Here is a 22,234-nt window from a genome sequence, read left to right on the forward strand (position 1 = left end):
AATTCCTCTAATTCGATAATTTTCAACTTTTAATTCTGTAATTTAGTAATTTTCAATTTTTAAATCCTGTAATTTAGTAATTTCTAATTTTAAATTCTGTAATCTAGCAATTTTTAATTTTCAATTCTGCAATTTTAGTCATTTCTAATTTTAAATTCTGTACTTTGATCATTGTTAGTTTTTAATACTGTAATTTAAAAATTCGTCAATTTATATGTCGAGGAAGATAAACATATAAAAAACTTTCATTTAAATGATACGGAAAATTTTATACAAACAGATGAGTAACATTTCTGTATGAATAATAAGGAAAAAGCTGCAGATCTAAGGATAACGTAGTCACATGCAAATCAATTTTTTATCAAAACTGTACTTTTCCTTCCTTAATTATAAAATTCCCTCCTTGACACTAGGAATTATAGATAATAGAGTAATTGGTAACTTTCCATAGAGAATGAAACGCGTGTAATTCCGTGAACCCGTTATAGTTCTGAGGACAATTTAATCAGTTATACTTCTTCCTAGACGTACTTGTTACAAGAATAACATTTATCTTTCATAACTATACCGTTTTGATGACACATATAGAAAATAGAAAGAATTAAATTATTTTCTTTTTCACTAATAATAATCCTCATGTTTCTAAATAAACTAACGTCAATTTTATTTATTTACCACTTTCTCTGTTAAAATTATACAACGCTAAATACTAAATACAAAATTATACGACTTTTTTCACCGAGTGTATCTACATATTAGAAGAGTAACGGTGATGTTGAAGAAGACAAACATTACAGTTTTATAATAGAACGTCAATTGGAAATAAGAAAACGCTATAAATAATCTGTCTGAATAATGACTTTAGATCCGTGTTGTTATACTTCGTTTTACAATTGAATGGGTCGCTTCGATTGTCCTTTCGTGCTCTTAGCATTGCAGAAATCGCTCCTCGTGACAAATTATCCGATATAAAGACGAGCAAAAAGAAGTTGGAAACGGTACAACGTGTGGGTATTTAAGAGCGCAGAATCGAGGATTATTGATTTAGAAATTTTCAAGCAACTGTAATTTATTTCACTGTTTTCTCTCTCTAGACGAGGAGAGACGAGGAAAACAGTTTCTTTGGCACGCTAGATTCTCAAGGTCGCGTTCATTCATGGTTTTCTTCCTCAGTGACGTAAATAATACTTTTGAAATAAAAATTGTAGCGTCTGTTTGGAAACTTTGCAACCTGATTCATTTGATCAAGAATCTCGATCACGTGCTTTCGCGGCATATCAAGATTTCTCGATCAATACGTAAGCATAGTTCGGAGTGATTTACAAATATGCAGAAATTTCTGATAACACCTGTTAAAAAAAAGTATATACAATACCTACTTAATAATGTCGAAACAAACAATAGTCTTACGCAGGTGCATTGTCATGTTTCGCCTGTTATCTCCTAACAGTACGTCATTTCGGAATGATACGCTTTTGATTGGACATTTATGTACATTGAAAGGATATCGAATGCACTGTTTTCGTAGAAAATTACAAATTGAATAAAATTGTTAAATATTACTAGACGGGTTATTAATGTTCAATGAAAATTGAATTTTTCAACTACGATATTTAATTAGATTTTGTAATTAAATTTGGTAAAGTTACTCAACCCTTTTTAAAACAAAACTTGCCAACGTTCTCAAGAGTTAAGTACCAATCGCTATTATTAGGTTGGCGTAAATAAAATGTTTTTTCAAATTTTTATACGCAACAGTCAAGAAGAAGGAATTTGCTCTGCCTATTGAATAGTAAACAAATTTATAATACAATTGCTTGAGCATTATTCTCCGAGATATCTGCCTAATATTTTAACGTAAGATTATACCAGGAAACTGCGATAAAAACTGCTGACAATATAAAGTTAACAGTTGAAGAAGGTTATGCAAATGTTAAAGCACTTCAACGTTGGCGTGCAAAACTCAAGATCGGTGACATTTCATTGAAAAATGAGCGAAGAGGAAGGCCAGATAGGGCTGTCGATGATAACGTTTTCAGAAAAATTATCGAAAACAATTCACGGTAAAGAATATGAAATTTTGCCACATCCTCCCCTATTCACTAGACTACCATTTCTTCAAACACCTTTTAGCAAATGAATTATTCTGAAATGAGGACACTGTAAAAGTAGCGTTCAAAATATTTTTTAATTGAAAAACTAACTATTTTTATATATTAATGTTAGATTTATGTTAGATATAAGGATTGCTATGTAGATACGTATTCTCTGAAGGTTCTCGGGTAAGTGCCTTGCCGTCTCTCATGGTCCTCTTACCAGAAAAAGTCGCATTTTCCCCACTCTGTGGCCACATCCTTCGAGAACACCCTTAACGCGTACCTTTGAGATCGGCGATCGAACTCTCTATCGCCGATTCGTAAACAAAGGATCCGCGACCCTCAGAAATCGCCGCGTCTCCTCTATAGAGAACTCGACGCTACATATAAATAATGAAACTGTGTATGGAAACGTGTATGGAATTATGCCAAGATTATTTCAATCAAATACATTATTTTCTTCAGAAAAGGTTCACTTGAAAAAACGACGTTTCATAAGCACCACCCTAATACTTTCTAAAGTTCCTAATTCGCGACGAATCGGTTACAAAATCTACTTACACCCACTCTCGAACTATCAACAAACAATCAAACGTCTAAAACGTCGCAAAAATTTCTCTCAAAGTGCGGATACGTTAGGTACGAGGGAAAATGAATCTGTGCGTGGCGGCCATCTTGTCGCTCATTTTGAAACTCGCCCGTGGCTAGAGATTCGTCCAGTTAATTCAAACGCAATTTCGTACGATTCCGTCACGATTCGGAACCTGGTCCAAATGATTTTCCCAACATTCGTAGTACGATAAAGGCTTATCGTTTCAGGAAAGATAAGATAGAATCAGTTTCTCCCTATTTCAACCGAACCACAGTTTTTCAACGAACGCACTATTCTCACCGTGATAGGTGACTCATGTAATTTCGCATATTTTCCGCTTCCCGTTTCATTAACATCGCGAAGATAACTGCGTATACACGTGTCACCAGTCAAGATTAGACAACTTTATGACCTCACCGTTATTTATTCCAGGCCTATTTCAATTCGCTCCGGGATCAGGGTTAATAACATCGTTGACACCTTGTCGTCGAAGTTACGCGTCTTAATCGGTTCTTTTTTTCTTTTTGTTTTCTCCCCTCCCCCCGTTCATTGTTCCGTCTTCTTTATTTGTGTATCGTTGCATCGCGACGGTGGCGTGTCTGTCCGTTCCTGGAATGCACGCAATATCATTTTACGCGTAATAAGCAGCTTTCGTTAACAGTATCGATAAACGTGTCATAACGAACGACGGCGTGCATACCTTGTCATTCGCAATGAAATATACGCATTGGAATTTATTAAGAAGGCTAAAGTGGCTTTCTGTTTCGGTGAGAAATTGGTGTCGCGATATGAAGACGCTTCTTTTTTTCGTTACACTTCACTCGATTTCTCGCTAATTCGTAACGAATTAAAGTTGATTGTGTAATTGGAGTGTTGACAATTTGTTGAGATATCGGTAACGAAATTTTTTATAAGTACTGTACCATTTTTAAGCTGCTTCAGGCATCCTCCGACGATAAAAATAAAGCGTCCGCTGAAATGCTATTAGCGACTGCATTATTAATCGAGTACAAAAATACAATTTTTAATCCTTCATCATTTCCACGTCGCACAGTTGACAAATTTCTAACCTTTTTTATCTTCTTTTCTGATAAGCAACGATTAATTTGTGAGGACACTTTGAACCGTGTATACAAGTTTCAAGCGCATTTTACTTGTAAACATTCTCGTTTGTCAAGAGCAAGAAACTTCCGTTACAACTTCTACCTTGTGTCTGAAAATAAAACCTGAATGAAAATTGCAAAGCTCATTTGAATTTCATATTTTCCGCTCTTTTCGTTGTGAAAAACGTGTTGCGGTCATTTTCAAACGCGTTAACAAGCAAAGCAAACATTTTGGCGGCGCGAAAGGAAATTAGGTATATTATGTGGGACGCGGAGGAAAAAGTCGATTAGTATACCGTCTACTTTCCTATCTGCACGTTTACATTTTCATGAGTGCCACTAAAATTTCTTTTTCGCATTGAAACGTAACTTGAAAGAATAATACATCGAGAAAGATAAATATTTCGGGAGAGATTATTTTCAAAATTCGATGCAGAACTTACTGTAAGTATGAATGTTTCAAGAAATATAATATAATATAAAAATCAAACTCAGGACTTTTCAACATTCAACTAATCACCTAAGATCAATTTGCGAATGGATAGAAATCATACTTTTCATATTACAGGACTTAATAAGAAGAAGAAGAATCGATTCGTCTAAAAAGTAAGTCATATTCGTTAAAAGTGGCGTTGCCGTAAGAAAATGAAACTTTCGTGTTCCATTTGCAGCAAAGCACAAGATACAACTTCTTCAACCTTCTCTTTTTTCCCAATTATGCAATACATCCCCTAAATTTTTTTTTTCTTTCACAACACTTTCGTGCACACTTCCATTTGTCCACTTACCTATTTACACGTAATGCAATTACTTCTACTATATCAATCCACTATAACTCCGCTAGAACTACAAATCCACTTTTGTGGAGACCGTTTGCAACACTTGAATCGTGAATTCCAAGCTCAGATGCAATGTTAAGGATAGTCAATTCTGGATTTTCTTCAACTAATTTAGTCACTGATGGACTATTTATACGAACGAAATGGCAGACAGAACTTATGCGTAGAGTAAATCGAGGAGAGACGGACCAATTTTTTAAAGCTAGAATTTCCTCTATAATTAATTGAACAAAAAGAACTTACATTAATAACGGTCAATAATACACAAATCATAATACTTTTATCAAAAATAAGCATATAAAGAAGAAAACACACAAAAACGCTTCAAATTCGATACTATGTATTGAAACTCAATAAAACGTGTACTTGTTTTTACACATCGCAAAGACGAGATTGTAAACAACATACTTTTCCATCCAAGTTAAATCAAAAGAGTGAAAAAACCTACATTTCACATGTAAATGCAACACAATTACATAAACTTCTAGCCTGGAAGTGCAGCACGTAGAACTGAAATATGTCAACGATCGTGAAATCTACCTGGTATTTAAAAAGTGAAACGTAGGTGGTCCATCTCTCCCCTATCTACCCTACACGTACAACGAGTTTTTCACTTCTTCTCTTTACACATTTCCCTTCCTCCGCATTTAGCCGCGTGAGAAGCTGAAAGATCCCCAATTAAACGAAGCGTCGGATGTTCCCACGTAATAACCTCAATCGCGTTTCCGTTTCTTTGCATAGCGTTGGTTGCCGCGTTTCTCGAGATGGAATCCTAAAGAAACGGCGTCGCCTAACTAGCGTTGATCAAATAAAGAATTAAGATGAAAACCAGTCGGACGACGGGGCACCTTAATTACTCCTGTTCAGATGAAACCGCCCATAGCAAGGCGTCGTCTTCCTCCGGTTTAACGTTCGCATAATCGCCCTGTACGTTCGCGTGTACACTTTCCTAATAATAAACATGACTTGCACAGGTAGCGAGTGCGTAATTAGAAGCGAAAGAATCGATCATCGCGTCTCGGATTCCTCGATGTGAATAGGTACTTCGAGTCGTTAGAGGTTGGATAGCGATTCATTCGGTGGCCGATTCGGGATCGAGGTTAACGGCATCGTTGACTCCTCGTTTCGGCCGAATCGCCGCAGACGTGTCTTTCACCTCTCTGTCAATTGCAAGCACAGCTGTCGGCGTGTCTCAGACTAATCGGCGCATTAACATTATCCGCCGGCGTTTTCGAGCGGCGATAAGAGACGCGAATAAATCACGGGGATAATTCACTTTTATAGTTCCTCGTTCGTTTGTTTTGCTCTTGATTCACGGTCTCGTGCGATTTTCATTTGCAGATTAATGAAGTGAAACGAGCAGGGTACTCTGCCGTTTGCTTAGTTTTTTTTTCAGACGGCAATGTTTCGACGACTTCGGTGTTTAGGGTTCGACGACGAGAATTTGAAACTGGTGTTCATTTTTTTTTTTCGTTTTCTGATTCACCATCTTTTGCGAGTTTTATTTGCAAATGAAACGAGTGAAAGAAGAACTGCTCTTAAGGCCGAGGTATTCTGCGTGGTGTTCCTTTTTTTTTTTTTCTGGATGGAAATGTCTGGTGATTTGAGTGTTTGAGGTTTCATGTCGAGAATTTGATGCATCGAATTGATACTTCTGTTCTTTTTTGCATGTTCGACAGTGATGTACGATGTTGGAAGGAATTTCTTTATATGGTTAGCATCGGTGTAGCGTGTTAATGGCATTCCCGTGACTTTATTGCATTTCTGTATTTAGAACTGAAGGTTCAGTGGAAAGATTGATAGAAAAAGTGCAGTGATATACAGTCTGAAGTACTGTGGGTATAACGTTAGCAATTAGCAGCGGTCGATACAGTAAAAATATACAATTATGTAAAACCTTGTTGCGTTAATTAACATAACAACCAACTGGATAACTTTTTAAAGCAGAATTCGCTTTTTGATTACCATTTTCAATTACTGCCTAATTACCCATTTTTCATCTTCATCTTTTCAAACATTGTAAAAGCTTTCTCTCGTTAATTACGGAACATTTCTTTCGCTGATAAAATTAATCGTAATTACCTCAACACACATTTTGTACAACAAATATTTATCGAAGCTAATTGGTCTATGTATCTTGTTCGAATAAACGAACGATTATGTTATCACCATCTACGAAAGAGTTTAGCAACTTTGATACAACTTTGTAAACTTTCACCATACTTTACGCGTTGCTTTTTTTACGTTAGAAATTATTGACTTTCCAGTATCGTATTTAACTTGTCGGTTGGGTACAGTTTCATCATTTTCTAATATTTATTATTTTCTATTGTGTTTCGCGTATTCATAATGTTCCGTTCACACCACGCAAATCATGCGTCATTAGGCCTTTACACTTCTTCGAACAGCTCAAGTCCTTCGTATCCTTAAAACACACCGCTTCCAATCAAGGTACCTCACTCTTCTCGGTACTGCTTGATTAGCTAGGGCACCGGGGGATCGCCAAGCCCCTAGGCACCCTTAGGTACCCCCCCTGCGGGAATGAAAATAGTACCGATAGATTGGTGAGATTCTCCCGATGAAAATGAGTACAAACACGACATAAATCGGACCAGTCTTAACAGTAATCATTTTTAAAAGCACCCCCAAAAATCCGGGGTATTTAAATTGGTAACTGGTAAAACTAGTCCGATTCACGTCGTCTTTATACTCATTTTCATTGGGAGAATCTCACCAATTCATCGATACTACTTTCGTAAACACAACATGAAAATTGGGCAAATTGAAATTTTTTCCCGATCGTCGCTGCTTTACTTGTTACGTCTATCTCGCTTACTCTCGTTTTCTTTACTCTCCTTACTTGTCGAGCTATTCGAGAGTCTATCCCTGGGAACAAAAAGTTACCCCACTTGCGATAATTAAAATGAGCGGACCCGACTTTTTTCAATTTAACCGAGCACTACTATAGTCTGACGTACAGGGTACCGGAAACTTCGTCGTGTTGCGTTACCGTTGCGGTGTATCAGTACGCATAGCACATAAAACACTGTAATATTTATATAAATTTTAGGTCGATTTGACGCGAAAGAGAAAAGAATTATTATTTAAAACACGGAGGTAAGAATACTCAATAGTTTCAAAAATGACAAAATTAATTAGCATTATCTTTCTATTTTACAATAGCAAAGACGTAATATCTACCACAAACAAAGTCCAAAAAATATCAATCGTTATTCCTTAACGATCAGTCACCAAACATACAGGACCAAGGTCTTCCAATAAAAGCACCGACGTTGGAAAAAATTTTAATGGTAACAGAACAGCCAGATAGCCACTAACGAACTCATTTCGTGGAACAGAAAAAGGATCAACCTTTCCGTAGATAACGAACGATAAATGTTACGGAATAATGGAAAGAGGGGTTGAAAAGCTCGTAACAGCTGTAAGTGCCATCTGCAACACGACGAAACACTTCTACTCCAGTCAGTTAATCGTAATATGCCGGTTCAAAGTTTCGACAACCCGCACACTTTGATATGCTAATTCCCCTTTATCTCGAAACCCGTGCTCGTGCTTTGAATTTAAATTTGAATTAGAATTGGGCTAGGTCTGTATCAAAAGTATCTCTCAGGGGTGGCTTTTTGCAAGCGTCAGATACTCGAGGAAACCTTTTGCAGATAGAATTCCCTGTCTTTGAGCTGAACAAACAAAAGGTACACGCGTTACGTATTCCGATTGTATTAACGAAAGAGGGAAAAAAAAAGAAGAAAGAAAAAAAGGTGTGACTCTTTTACGCAGCGTTGCGTCCCTTCATATGCAAAATCACGAACGGTTGACACGTGACGTTGCCTCCTTTTATGCGCGACAATTGCGCACCATTTATAGTACCAGCACGACGTTTCACCTCGAGATTACGAAACATTAACGTGCTTTAAGCTGACCGTTGCTTTCAAAATCTGCGGACTGTTGACGCGGTGTCTCGTTTTCCCGCGTCAAAACCGAGAACTCATTATGTTAACGACGTTCTTTGTAAATGTTGTCAGTTTTGAATCGTGTTTGTCTCAGATTGCTACTTTTCGCGGCAGCTACTTCTTCAACACTTCATTTGGCAAACTAACATTTTCATTTTCACTCTCTTTGTTAGATGAAGTCTTGAAGATTTTATATATATTTCATATAAATATTAGAACACTTGTTATGTGTGTACAGAAAGTATTAGGTCATCCTATAAGTTCGTGTCGCATTTTATAATTTAGATTTAAAAAAAAAAAAACGCAAGTGCCTTCTCGTTTCACAACTTTCTCCTATTCTTTTTTCACTAATTTTTTCATTAAAATATTCTTCGCTTTCGGCACGAACTTATGGGATCACCTAATGTTATATCATTTAATTTACATTCCTTTTCGCCAAAGTCAGTATCATATCGTCACCTTAATGCTATTATACAACTAGACATCTTAAATTCATCAGTAGAAAATCCGAGTTCATTACAGAGTTTCAACATTGAACATGGAGTTGATTTTAAACTTATCCAATTTTACTATTTCCAAATAGTGCTGGAGTTGTCTACTTTCAGCGTGCCGCAGTTGCAAATAAAATCCGACTTCTGACACACTTATCCAGAAAATGAGGATTCACGAACATTTGAAAAGGAAATGCAACGAGAAAAAGCAAAATGTATTTATCTTTTTTTTAGAACGTATGAACGGAGTTATGAATAGAGTACGAATTATCTAATCATAGTATTCAGGTGACGATGTGTCGGTAAAAATAGACCTGCTCCTAAATTGAATAATTTTTTCTCTATCTTAATACTTTTCTAACGACTGTTTACATTTAGTTCACATTCAATATGTGTCCTAATACCTACGAACAGAAGTGTGTACTCTTAAGTACCTATTTTGCAATTTCTTCGAGCATTCAAAGATTCGCGATGCAAAAAATGTGACTAAAAAGTATCTTCAAATATCCTCAAGCACTATTTATCAATGAAAATTCAACATCTATCGTACATTTCCATTCTAGAGATATTTCAAATGTACAATTTGAATGAAATATTCCACCGACGACAATTTAGAAATAGAATAACAATAACAAAATTACATAAAATCCTCTCATCAGAAAATCAGACTACGTCACGCAGCTCTTACTCATAAAAATTCCACTTTCTCCCCTTTATCGCAATTGCACGTTATCAAAATTAACGGAGATTAGGTGTAAACAAAGGCAGCCCGCGGACAATAAAAAATACCGAAATTGATCTCGCCTTGGAATGTAACTGACGTGAAATCAATGCCGCGAAGGTGCTAATCGCATCAGAAAATGGCAGCATTTACGACCGCCGTTTCGCGATATCGATTAAATCGAAACAACAACGCGGTTCTTCGTAGGTATCGATCAAACGTGTGTCTTGCAATCTCGACGTACGCCGATCCAAGTTCGTTCTTTATGCTTGTGAAGCACGTGAACCCCTGGACGACGCACATATTTTCGACCAGCGAGCAAGCAGTGCGGCGAAGCTTTGTCACACAGTGTTTGAAGATTTGAACTGTACGACGATGATATCGTAGGTAACACGAAACTGGCCTAGCTCAGTTTCGCAACGTGGCCAGACGAAAGAAAATTTTCCACTGTGAGGCCACCACAGGATTTTGCAGAGCTTCACGAGTCACTTGGTTTCGTTCGTCATCCTATGCAACCGGGAGATGAACCTGACTGTTTTCAATTAATTTACTTTTTCTCCACGCATTGACGAGGTTTGGTCGTTGAACTTTCGAACACCTTGCATATGTATGTATACAGATTCGATTGGTGGAAAACGACGAAAGAATTCTTTTTACATTTGTTAAGCTACCTGGGAGCAACTTATTTTGCTTATTCTTAGATATTTATACAGAATAGCTCAGATATTCAACAGTGCCGAACGAGGATAATATTTATTTATGAAACAGTACTTCAAAATCGGGTGATTGCAACGATGGAAACGTAAGTTTTTTAAATGAAATTTTAGGTTAGGTTAGGTGAAATTTTTTCGGAAAACTGTATCTTCACAGAATTTTGGACACTTTTTCCAACGATTAACTAGTTTCGTTGCTCCAAATTTATAAAAATCATTGGACTTTGTATTCGAAAATTCTCTGAATGCTACTTTTACGGTGTCCTCATTTCGGGGTACTTTATTTGTTAAAAAAATTGTTCAGATGCTTGGGGAAATGGTAGTCTATACGGGGGAGACTATGGCAAAATTTCATATTCTTCACCGGGGATTGTTTTCAATAATTTACCCTATCCGGCCTTCTCCTTGGCTCGTTTCCAATGAAATGTCACCAATCTTGAATTTTGCACACCAACGTTCAAGCGCCTTAACATTTACATAACCTTCAAATGCTAAATTTATATTTTCAACAGTTTTTTTCACAGTTTGTTCAAGTTTAAACTTATGCAAAAAAAATTACGCGCATATTCATCACGTCAGTTCTTCATCAGTTCTTGACTATTGTGTATAAAAGTTTATGACTGGACAAAATTTCAAATTTCGAAAAAACGTCATTTCATTTGCACACTATTCACAAATCGGTATATTATAAATTGTACATTATCAAAAATAATTAAAAACGACCATGTGATTCGAGAAAAGATGAGCATCTGATATCACAATCATTCCTCATTACGGTCATAGTAATCAATAATGAGAAAATTCAAATGCACATGAATCGAAACGTAAACAATCCATATTCCCTTACTTTTCTGCACGTTTCTCGCTTATTCTGCCTCTCAGCTATCCCACAATAATTTAACAAGACTAGCAGAAGCTCGGCGAAAATTTCATTCGCATAATAAAAATGGCGTATCGTTGATGAGATTCATTTCTGGTGAAAGTACGCGCGTCCAAGTCTTCGTTATATGCAACGCACTGATTTCGAGAGCAAAAACTCGAATATCGTGCGCACGATCGCGAAGGACAAGGAACTTTCCACATTTCGTTTAATTCATATCCTTCGCGAGAGCTTCGCGGATGTTTCGTATTGGTCCAATTTCATCGCGAGGATTTACATCGTACAACGCACCGGCGATTTCTAATCATCAATAGCACCGAGCATTTTATTTCTAAGACACGGTATGATAATTACTTCAAGGAAACGGAGCTTCGAAAAAACTTTATCAGCGTTGAAGAATTTCTCGCGGTTTCTAGGATAAGTACTTCGATTTCACTTCCGATACTCCGCATCCCAATCGAATTATAGGTGAATGGTAATTAATTTTGTATTTTTTTTAAATGCAGAGTGCCATAAATTACCTCGAAACAAGTATTTCGATTTTTACTATTATTTCTTTCAAGACTTTCGATGCGAATTGAAACTTTTTTTAAATTGTTGACACAGTGACCGAGAAAAGTATTCATACACCCTATAAAATGGAATGACTTTTTTAAAATTGGGCCAAACGACTTGAGTTTTTCTGAGAAGTTAGAAAGATTAGTTTACTAGATGTGTAAAAATTTTTTGAAAAACCTGCAATTGCTCGGAATCGCCGGGGAAATAGTATATAAAGAACAGTTTTTGCAACTTTTTTATCTGAGCTCGTAATGAAAATTTGAAAAATACGTTTTCTAGGTCTATGTCAATTATACACACGCTGAAAATTTCATCTAACGCAAATTGTACAAAAAGCAATTTAAAATATAGAGATGCGGTCAATCGAAATACTTTATTTGATAAATATATAAAAGAAAAGTGCATTTTTGCAAATTGCAAAATCCTCCGTAAGCAAATTGCGTCGTTCATTTGCAAATCTAATTTTTTCACTGTTCTAGACTTTTGAAAAATCTGAAAAAATTCTGGAATACTCATCAAAGACTCTACTGCCTTCTTCGTTACTCTCGTCTTGCACTCTATTGCTCCTTAAGTGCAAATGTTTAAAACCTTTTCCAATCGAAATAAAAATTCGTTTCGTTTGGGTCGTCAAAGACCCAGGCTGCCTGTGCAGGATGAAAGAAAAACCGTGTAAAAGTGTACAAAACGTATTAAAAAAAAAAAAACCGTGTAGAAGTTAATCGTGTAAGAACAGGCCCAAGGTATATTCGCGTAGCATGTAAAAAAACGCTCCTTTTGCTCAATTTGATAATTTTCCAGTCATCGACATCATTGTAGAGGACGCGCAACCAGATGGCCAGTTTATCACTCGACGATAAATCGTCTGAAGATCTACGTCGCAGATATCGCGCGCACCAACGAAAATCGGACAGGATTTAACTGAGAAGAACTTTCAGGGCGCCTCACTGTCGCAATCGATGTGTCCGCTGGGCCTGTATATAGGTCGCAATAAGATAGATGGACGACGATGACGCAGACACATGCAAAAAGTTCGCGAAAGTATCACGACGATATTGGTCCTTCGCCCACGCGGATCCTTTCAATTGGACGCACGTGCATCCGGGCCAGATTTGGTTAAATCGCGCCAGGGTGAAAACTACCCTCGTACAATAGCCAAAGCGTGTCCTTGATCCTTGAACTTTGTTTTCGACGGCAAAAAAGTATGCCACTTCGTCCGTTCGTCGATGATACCGTTTGAATAGTAGAACTTTTGTAAAACTGGACAAAATGAGGTGAGTTTTTTCGAGAATTTGGAAGGATTAGCTTACTATTTAGACAACGTGTGCAAAAAATTTGGGGAAAATTGCAATTGCTCGAAATCGCCGGGGAGATAGTATATAAAGGTCAGTTTTTGCAACTTTTTTATCTGAGCCTGTAATGAAAATTTAAAACATACGTTCTGTAGATCTATGTCAATTGTATACACGTTGAAAATTGGATCGAAATCGGTTGATGCAGAAACAAGCAACAGGCATCGGAAGATGCAAGAATCTTCAGATTTATTACAATTATAGACCGAAAGTGAAAAACTGATTTTCACGATCTTTAACCGTTTGTAGCTCGTAGCAACGTTAACCGATTGTAATGAAATTTTCAACGCGTATATAATTGACATAAATCTACAGAACGTATGTTTTAAATTTTCATTTCAGGCTCTGATGAATAAGTTGTAAAAACTGACCTCTACTATTCTCTTGGTGATTCCCAGCAATTGCAATTTTCTCAAATTCTGTTATACACGTTGTCTAGTAAACCAATCCTCCTAACTTCTCAAAAAAAAGAAAACTCAAGTCGCTCGGTCCAATTTTAAAAATGTTATACTGCTTTGAAGATCTTACAGTTTGTCTTAGAATTTGTTTAGCGTTGTGTAATTTTAAAAGAGGAAGTAGTAAATAAATAATATTTACGTTATTTTACTTAGAAACATAACATTTGCTCTTACTTCAAAGTGTCTTCTCTACTTATGTATAAACAAGAAATTAACTTGTATTTAACTTCGAAGCCTGGTTTACAGACATTTTACTGAATTATTAGATACTGTGCACAATTTTTTTTCATCTTGTCTCTGTTACATTATCCTTTTTCCTTAGTTTAATTGTTAACAAATGAATGCAAATCACATTCCACTGTGCTAATAGTAAATTCTACATTTCTAAATAAAATAACTTAAATATTATCTATTTATTACCTTCTCTGTTCAAATTATACACCCCTAAATAAATTCTAATACACAGAGACTCTTTTGGCTGTATATTGTAAGATATTTCGTAACGTGCATATAAAACTTGAAGAATCGATTCGAGAGGGTGTTTGTGAATAGATATTATGTAAACATCTTACTTCCTTTTCTGTTCTACTTGACAATGTTTAAAGCTTTTAAAATTTTCTTTCCTTTTTGGTATCGACGAAACGTTCAATCATAAATTGCGAATCTAATTTTTCAAAAGAATTACGTTACCAAAAATTAACACACACCAGAGGAAACTTAAGCAAAGCCTACTGATACTTTTCCAAATTTTTCGAGAAAACTATGAAACGAGGATATGTTTATAATTTGTAAAAATAGCTTTTGGGACGAACGAAAAGGAATATTTAAAGTATATATTTTTCTTTTTTGTAAAGAAGATAAATATTCACTTAAACAGTATACTTTTTACCTCTTTTAAACGTTGAACATTTAATTCTAAATTTCTGGTATCAAACGTTTTATTTCAGTATGTATTTTGTACAGAAAGTACGTTTTTCTTTTTTTCTTTTAGAAAAGTTACCGATTCATTTAGGTAAAGACTGCACCTAATGGATACGTAAAACATTAGTCGTTCAACAATATATTTAAACACTATTCTCACTTATTCAGTTTCGAATCAATTTCTTTCCATTGATTTGATGCGTTCATGCTACCTGCTGATCGGGAGTTTGCAATTCGTGCACGTACTTCATGACACATGGTATCGTTGTAGTCCGTGAAAATCATTCTCAACAGAGTAGTCTCTTTCAGGTGATTTATTATACTCGTTAGCCGTTACTAGAGATTGATCGATGATCGTGCAAAGATTTATCGATTTCGTGCTATACCTGGGATACGGTGAATTGATAACTATATAAAGAGACGGATTGAATTGCATTAAGTTGCTTCCAACACTGCTTAATTCCGATAAAAATACACATTTATCATCGTTTGAGTCACAATCAGGCTTATGATAAGGAACTTACTCTAATCTGTTATACTTACAAATTAATACGTTAAGTAGGCGAGATTAAAATTCAACTGATTTCTTTTTATTCTTATATCCAAAGATTAAACATATGTGGAACTAATTTTTTTCGATACTGTTTGGAAAATGCGGATCGATTTTCAACATCTCGTAAACAGAATTAAGCGATTTTTTTTAGGTTAGGTTAGAAATTTCCTGTTAGGTCGAAGGAGACCTTTCTAAAATATTATTCGCCTCTAGAGTTACAATGCGATTACAAAATGTTAAAAAACTGTCGAGTAATTCTGCAATTGCACAACACGCGGTTCAAATATTTCGGCGTTATCATGAGGAAAGTACCGAGAGTTGCTTAACATTTACCAAGCTAACAATTCAATTAACGATTACTCACTTAACTCGAACTCTTATCGTCGTAAAAGTAAAAAAAAACACCGTAATTGTTTCACATTTAATTAAACGCAGTCACAAATTTTCATTTAAAATCTGCTATTATTGTTACTGTTTACAAGAGAAATGCTTCCAATGTTTTACAATACTCTCACTCTAATATAATACATCTGTGTGTATTTTTAATATTATACAGTTGCGGTCACTTTTTAGAACAGTATAAATTTTTAAAACTTGGACCAAACGACTTGAGTATTTTTGAAAAAATTCTAATTTGTGAAAATCGCGAAGAAAATTGTACAGCTCACCTTTTACAACTTTGTTATCCGAGCTCGTGAAAATTTAAAACGGTTCGATACCAGAAATTTAGAGTCGCATATTCAACATTTAAAGAAGATAAAAAGTATTAAAATATCGAATCTTTAATCAACCTTTTCCTACTTCTCCATCTTTCCATTTCGTCCACACAGGGGCGCAGTAACGCGTTGTTGAGCCAGGCGAAAAAAAGAATCAATTCCGAATTATAGCCAGCCGCCGTTTTAGCGTCGTTTGGCGGCGTTATCTTTGTAAAATATCGGCGGATACGACGCAGCACGTGCTTATATTGCAGTCATAAACGTGACTTCACGCCATAGATACGTCCGTACGAAATTTGACCTTGTACTCTACTGCTTGCGTGGTTCCTTCACTTCAGCACGCGGATCGTAGGCTCGAATATTTCTCGCAATTACACGCTAATCTAACGTAGGAATCTTCCTACGCTATTTCATCGTTGCACGAAAGATTTCGTAAACAATATAAAAAGATGCACACATTTGTATATATAATATACTGTGTCAGCGAATATATTATAAATTTATGTTTCTACAAGTTGATATGAAATTAAATATTTCTTAAGCAGAGAGAAATTTTTCGTTAACGAATTTGCTCGAATAAGGTTCGAGCACTTTTGTTTACTGTTACGTTACTGGAAACGACTGAAAATGGTTAAACTTGCAAGAATACCTGTATCACATTTTTTGTTCGGAATGTTTGCCTCTATGAAACACGTTCTTACACCATAATTGTAAATTTTTTTCGCATGGACAAAACTCCCTGGCTAAAACACGTGTTCTACACATATTTCATGTATATAATAAATAACATGTTTTGCGCACTACGTTTCAGACGTAAATCACTCATTGTAGATACCTAAGTACATACGTGCTTGCTGAGGAAACAAATGGCGTTTCCTTTGTCGTCAATTCTGCCCACGATACGTTTCATTACGTGTAATGTAGCTTCATTAATCTGCCCAAGAAATGCAAATTCTTCCATATACTTTGAATTAAAGCATATACAACTATTCTGCTTGTAATTTTGTTACATATTGCAGTAGAAATCACCGAAAAGTAGCTTCAGAATTTTTAAACAGAAATTCATTATTTTGGTTAGTGCAATTTCGTGAAACCTAGTGAAAATTTTTAAATCAAATTTTAACTGTATCTTTTATAAAATATCACCGAATATGTATTTCACAAAACATCCAAATATGCAATGACAATTTCGTGAGAAAATTTTTAACTATTTTTTCCATTAATTTTTGTACTGTACAAACTTAATTTGTACCAAAAATATTTCTTACATGTCGCCTTAAGAGGTAAATGCATTCTTACACGAAGGCGTTCTATACGTGATAAAATTACATAAAAAGTAAATAGAGAGGCTCTGCAAAGTTTGCACTTTCCGGTACTTTATCGGTTAAGAACTGGTATCGACGGATTTTTTTAACACGTGCATCAAGAATTTCCGCCGTCGGTATAGTGTTTCCATTCCTGTCACTACTTCACGTCTAACACGGCTGCTTATGAAATTTTCATTTCCAAGAATATATCGTAACTTTTTTAAACTAATTTCTGTCGCTCTCAACGACCAGACTTTACCATTAGTGTTTCTATTCATACATTTGCATTCGTTAAAACGCCTAGAAGAAACATTATGTAATATACATGATATACTGAATTTATTATACGCATGAGTAAATTAAAACGTCCCCTCGTTGTTTCGCCAATGTCAGTTAAATTTAATGGTTTGCCATAAACTAGCGTCGAGAATGACTGCCTGTTCGTTTTATTGTTTTAAAGAAAAATATTGTTCAACTGTAAATGTGCATTAACAGCCGAGTTCTGTCGAAGAATTTCAACGAATACGTATTTATCAACAAACGATAACTCGCGAGATACTTTTTAGCGGATTAAAGAATAGTCATTTTATGGATATATATGTATATAATGATAATTTTACTAGAAATATGGGACGTTTCAGTCGACGTGAAATCAACACTTACAGATCATTGGAATTTCTTAACGCTCGGTGAAACGCCTAAGTCCACTTAACATAATTCGAATGTTAATCGCTCACTTAACTGTGCGGAAACACGTTATGCCTACCTAGACGTATAACTAAATAGTAATATCTTTTCTACCAACAAAAAAGTAAATAACCTAAAAGTTTACCTCGGAAAGAAATAAAAGTACATTAACGTTCCCTTGCGTTGAAACAAAGTTGCAATGTAACGCAGCAAAAGTACCGTGTAAGTTTCTTTCAATAGATACTTTAATGAAAGAGTAGAAGCCGCTAAATTACACTTATCTCGTGCGTCTATCGAATCGAACATAACCACTAATGGCGTCTGCGATTCTCCCGCCACTTTAGCGCCTCCAAACTGCGTTACGAAGAATCGAACCATAAAGGGAGAACTCTCCTAGCCGACAGCCGGTTGTTACACGTGGTTAAGGTACGTTTTCACGTGACATTAAAAGTCTTCTGCTGTCGTGACATCGTGATATTTTTTTCAGCTAACGTTCCAGAGCTAGGTGGATTGCTTTAGTAAATTTATTAATCTACATTCTTTCCCTCAAGAACAGAAGATAGTTGTAGGAATGCGTTACGGACAACATATACACTACAAATTATCTCTACACACTACAAAATACTATTGGAAACCTGCGGGTATTTAAAGAATGCACGGTTTTATTTTAACTAAAGTAGTGTATTTCCATACAGGTATCATAACTAAGAGACTATTTCGAATAATAATAATATAATTTTGTGACAATGTGCTCTTGAAGAAACGCTTAGAGTACTATCCCCCCTTCTACTAGGTTTTTCGGATATATATATATATGTATATACTGTGAGTATTTGATGGGGAGATGATAACCTTAGCCCTTACCCCTTAGCTACGACATGAATAAGTCGGTGTTGCGGATTTGGACTTTCTTTTGGAATGTAATGCACAGTGACTACTTAACTTGTTTTGAAGGAATCTGAAAAACACCGCTTATCGTGTTGCCTCTTTTGTTAATCATGGCCAAGAGAGGGCTAGTCATTCGACAATAGCTATAAATAATTCAGAAAACCTACACATACCTACTGCAGATTACCTAAACACACTATAAATGATTCATTAAAGTTATCGAATAAGTTTGTGCTGTTTTAGTTAAAAAATTTAATGTTACCAGAATAAGAGTATTTCTAATACTTTGATACTGCAAAATCACTTTACGAATAAAACAAAAAACTGATTGAAAAGGTCAATCCTCTACGATTAAGTAAAAAAAAATCGAGGTTAGTATGTTCAATAGTTACAGTGATGAAAATTCTTTTGAGAAGGTACTTTTCGTAAAAATTGATGATAACCTCAAACTTTCTGTATTTTTTCAAAATCAGTAAAATGAAGACTTCAAGCCTCGTATTTCCACGTGGACCACAACAAATGACAATGCAGTTTCCACAAATGTCACACAAAAATCAAAATAATTTGACAATGAAATCGCGACACGAAATCCAGCGTCATGACAATGCAACTTCTAGTTTTCATGATGACAAAAGTGAAGACATATTGTGTCATGACGGTAAAAGTCACGATTTACTGTCACGTGAAAACGTACCTTTAATCGTACCGAATACAAGTGCGTGCATGGAGTTGATCGAACGGCGTACATTTCTAATACAAAGGCGTGGAAGTCTTGCAAACGGTATGGCAAACGTCCAACCGGGCCCCTGAGGCCTTCTTATCTTGGGAGGGGACCAGGCCACGCGAGGCCCCTCGACCCCCGGGTACATTTCCTACCAAAAGTATGCGGCGTTTCTATATAACGTTGGTCGGGCACGAAGTGTTCTATTCTTGAGACGTCGCGACGACGTTGCGAGCTTAAAATTCCTAGCGTGCTTCCTCCCAAGATGAAACGTTTTTTACGTCAGAGAAAAGTCGAAAGCGCGTTCTTTCCTTTTACGTCATTTCATGGCCGTTTCGTGGTCTCGTTTATATCGCGATTTCCCTTTGCACTTTGTTCGCATAAAACATTTTACATTTTCATGTCGAATAATGTTACACTGAACGTAATATATATTGTTGTCTTCGGTTAGAGTTAACTTTATTACGCATGAAGTGATACTGAAGGTAAAAGTAAGAATTGTATTAAATTATTATGAAGATTAAAGCAGCTTTTATATATTCATCTGAATGAAATTTATCTTCGATCAAAATGTATATGCCCTGTTCTAATAATAAAGTCAATTTGTAATCACAGCTGTGTTTATATTTCTATATCTGTAATCACAGCCTATTTGTGATGAAATTAATGCATCTGCATTCATAGAGCGGGTTTAACCGAATTATTCTACCTAATTTAGCACGTACGAGTTGTTATAATTAGTACATAAATATATCATGACTTTTTATTTTTAAACGAGGTTCACTTGCTATAGTCATGTATTCAGTCATTGCCGCCAAAAATTCCACTAATGGAAACATTGTACGCTGATAATGGCACTCCTGAGTCATAGTCGCAGGAAACCTTGTCTGCGGTATACAGATACGAGCTTTATTAAGAGGAACACCAATGAACGGTGGTTGTGTATTTTAACAATTTCATTAAATGTTACTCAACCGGAATAGATATCTCATATTCTATTTCGCCATGTCATTATGCTTCTACTAGCCTTTACCAAAATTTTATTTATTTAACAAGTTTTATTTTGCTTAATTATTGCATACTTGTACAACGACGAATAAAAATATATGTATTCATCTTTCAAAAATTACTGTTACATAAATTACTACATAAAGCTAGAAAGATATGACAAAACAAATTCTTACAATTGACTTTAATTGTACTAAAATTATAGAAGATCAAACGGACAATATTAATTAAAAGTAAAATAACTAATTTAACAGAAATTGTTGGTTGATTTGAAATTTATAAAGTCCACAGCTGGCTCTCACAATCAGCTATAGAACATTGTCATTTATTATATGAAAAGAGAATAATAAGGTTTGCAATTACGAGTTGTTTCGAAAGGGATGTACTTAAATTACTAGGTGACCCGGAAAACTGCAAGTCCAACCAATCGAAACTAATCGATCAAAAAGGTAAGAACGGCCTTCGGTTTAGTCTCCCGGCGGACGCAATCTGGTTTTTAGGCGCGGCTACGAAGCGTCTACAAGACGGTGGCAACCGACTGCTTCAGTGGAAATTTCCATTGCAGTTGGCATGCTGTGTGGTGTGACTGTACAGTCCACCATAAAAGTAACGGCTTTCTTATATTAATCATTACGCATATTGCGCACAACTATTTGTTATTTTCATGTTAGTTTCATTTTCATAATTAAATTTAAAATAATATAAAATGACATACTTAATTAGGTTGTTAATAACAGCAATATTTCAAAGAAACACCCCTTCAATTTAAATTATGATTTGCAAATGAATATCACTTTTTCCTTCCGTTCATATCCTTGACGTAAAAATATTTTTTCGATTCCTTAAAAATTACTACTACACCGAGAAACAAACGAATATGAAACTTTTTGATGGTAGAAATAATGCTCCGCTTTGAAAAAACAAAATTATGAAATAAGTTAATAATTAAGCGTTGTACAATACCATAAAGATGATGTTGTAACCTGAAACGTTATTTTCTACTCTGTTTACATCATCTTTTATTTCATCTCTGTTATGCCTGAATGACATTCCAAATGATGTAAAGTTAAATTACTATTTTTAAAAGAATGTAATTCTAGAACAGAATAAATATTATTAAAATAAGTAATATTTTAAACGCAATGTTTACGTTTAATTTTGGTGTAGACAAAATAGAGCAGACAGGTGACATGCCACATTCAACATCCATGTGGCGAGTCACGTGGTATCATTACATCACTGAGAATTCGTGCGTAATGCTTAATAAACTACTCTTACTGTTGTATCGGCCTTTATTATCTCATCCCTCACATCTCTATGCGCAATCGTACAATGTACATATATATACTCTCATTTTTCTTCCCACTTCTTCTCTATGCCTTCCTTCAAATTTCTTGTAATTGTACACAAAGGTAACTCAATGCATGGAACGCGCACGCGTATATTGCAATATACATACATTAACAAAATTCCACTGTAACTGTCGCGTATAAAGTTTCTGCGAAAGCCATTGTGCATTTGCAACATAAGCACTAAATATGAACATCGCAGATAGAAGGAAAATTTTATGGTTATAAAATAGACCTCAAATCATACATTAATAGAAGAGCGTACTTCAAAATCGTTGACGCATCTGGCGGTAATTCTTTTTTTATCTTAAAA

The sequence above is a fragment of the Habropoda laboriosa genome, unplaced genomic scaffold (assembly GCF_001263275.1).
Source record: "Habropoda laboriosa isolate 0110345459 unplaced genomic scaffold, ASM126327v1 scaffold14, whole genome shotgun sequence".
Lineage (NCBI taxonomy): Eukaryota > Metazoa > Arthropoda > Insecta > Hymenoptera > Apidae > Habropoda > Habropoda laboriosa.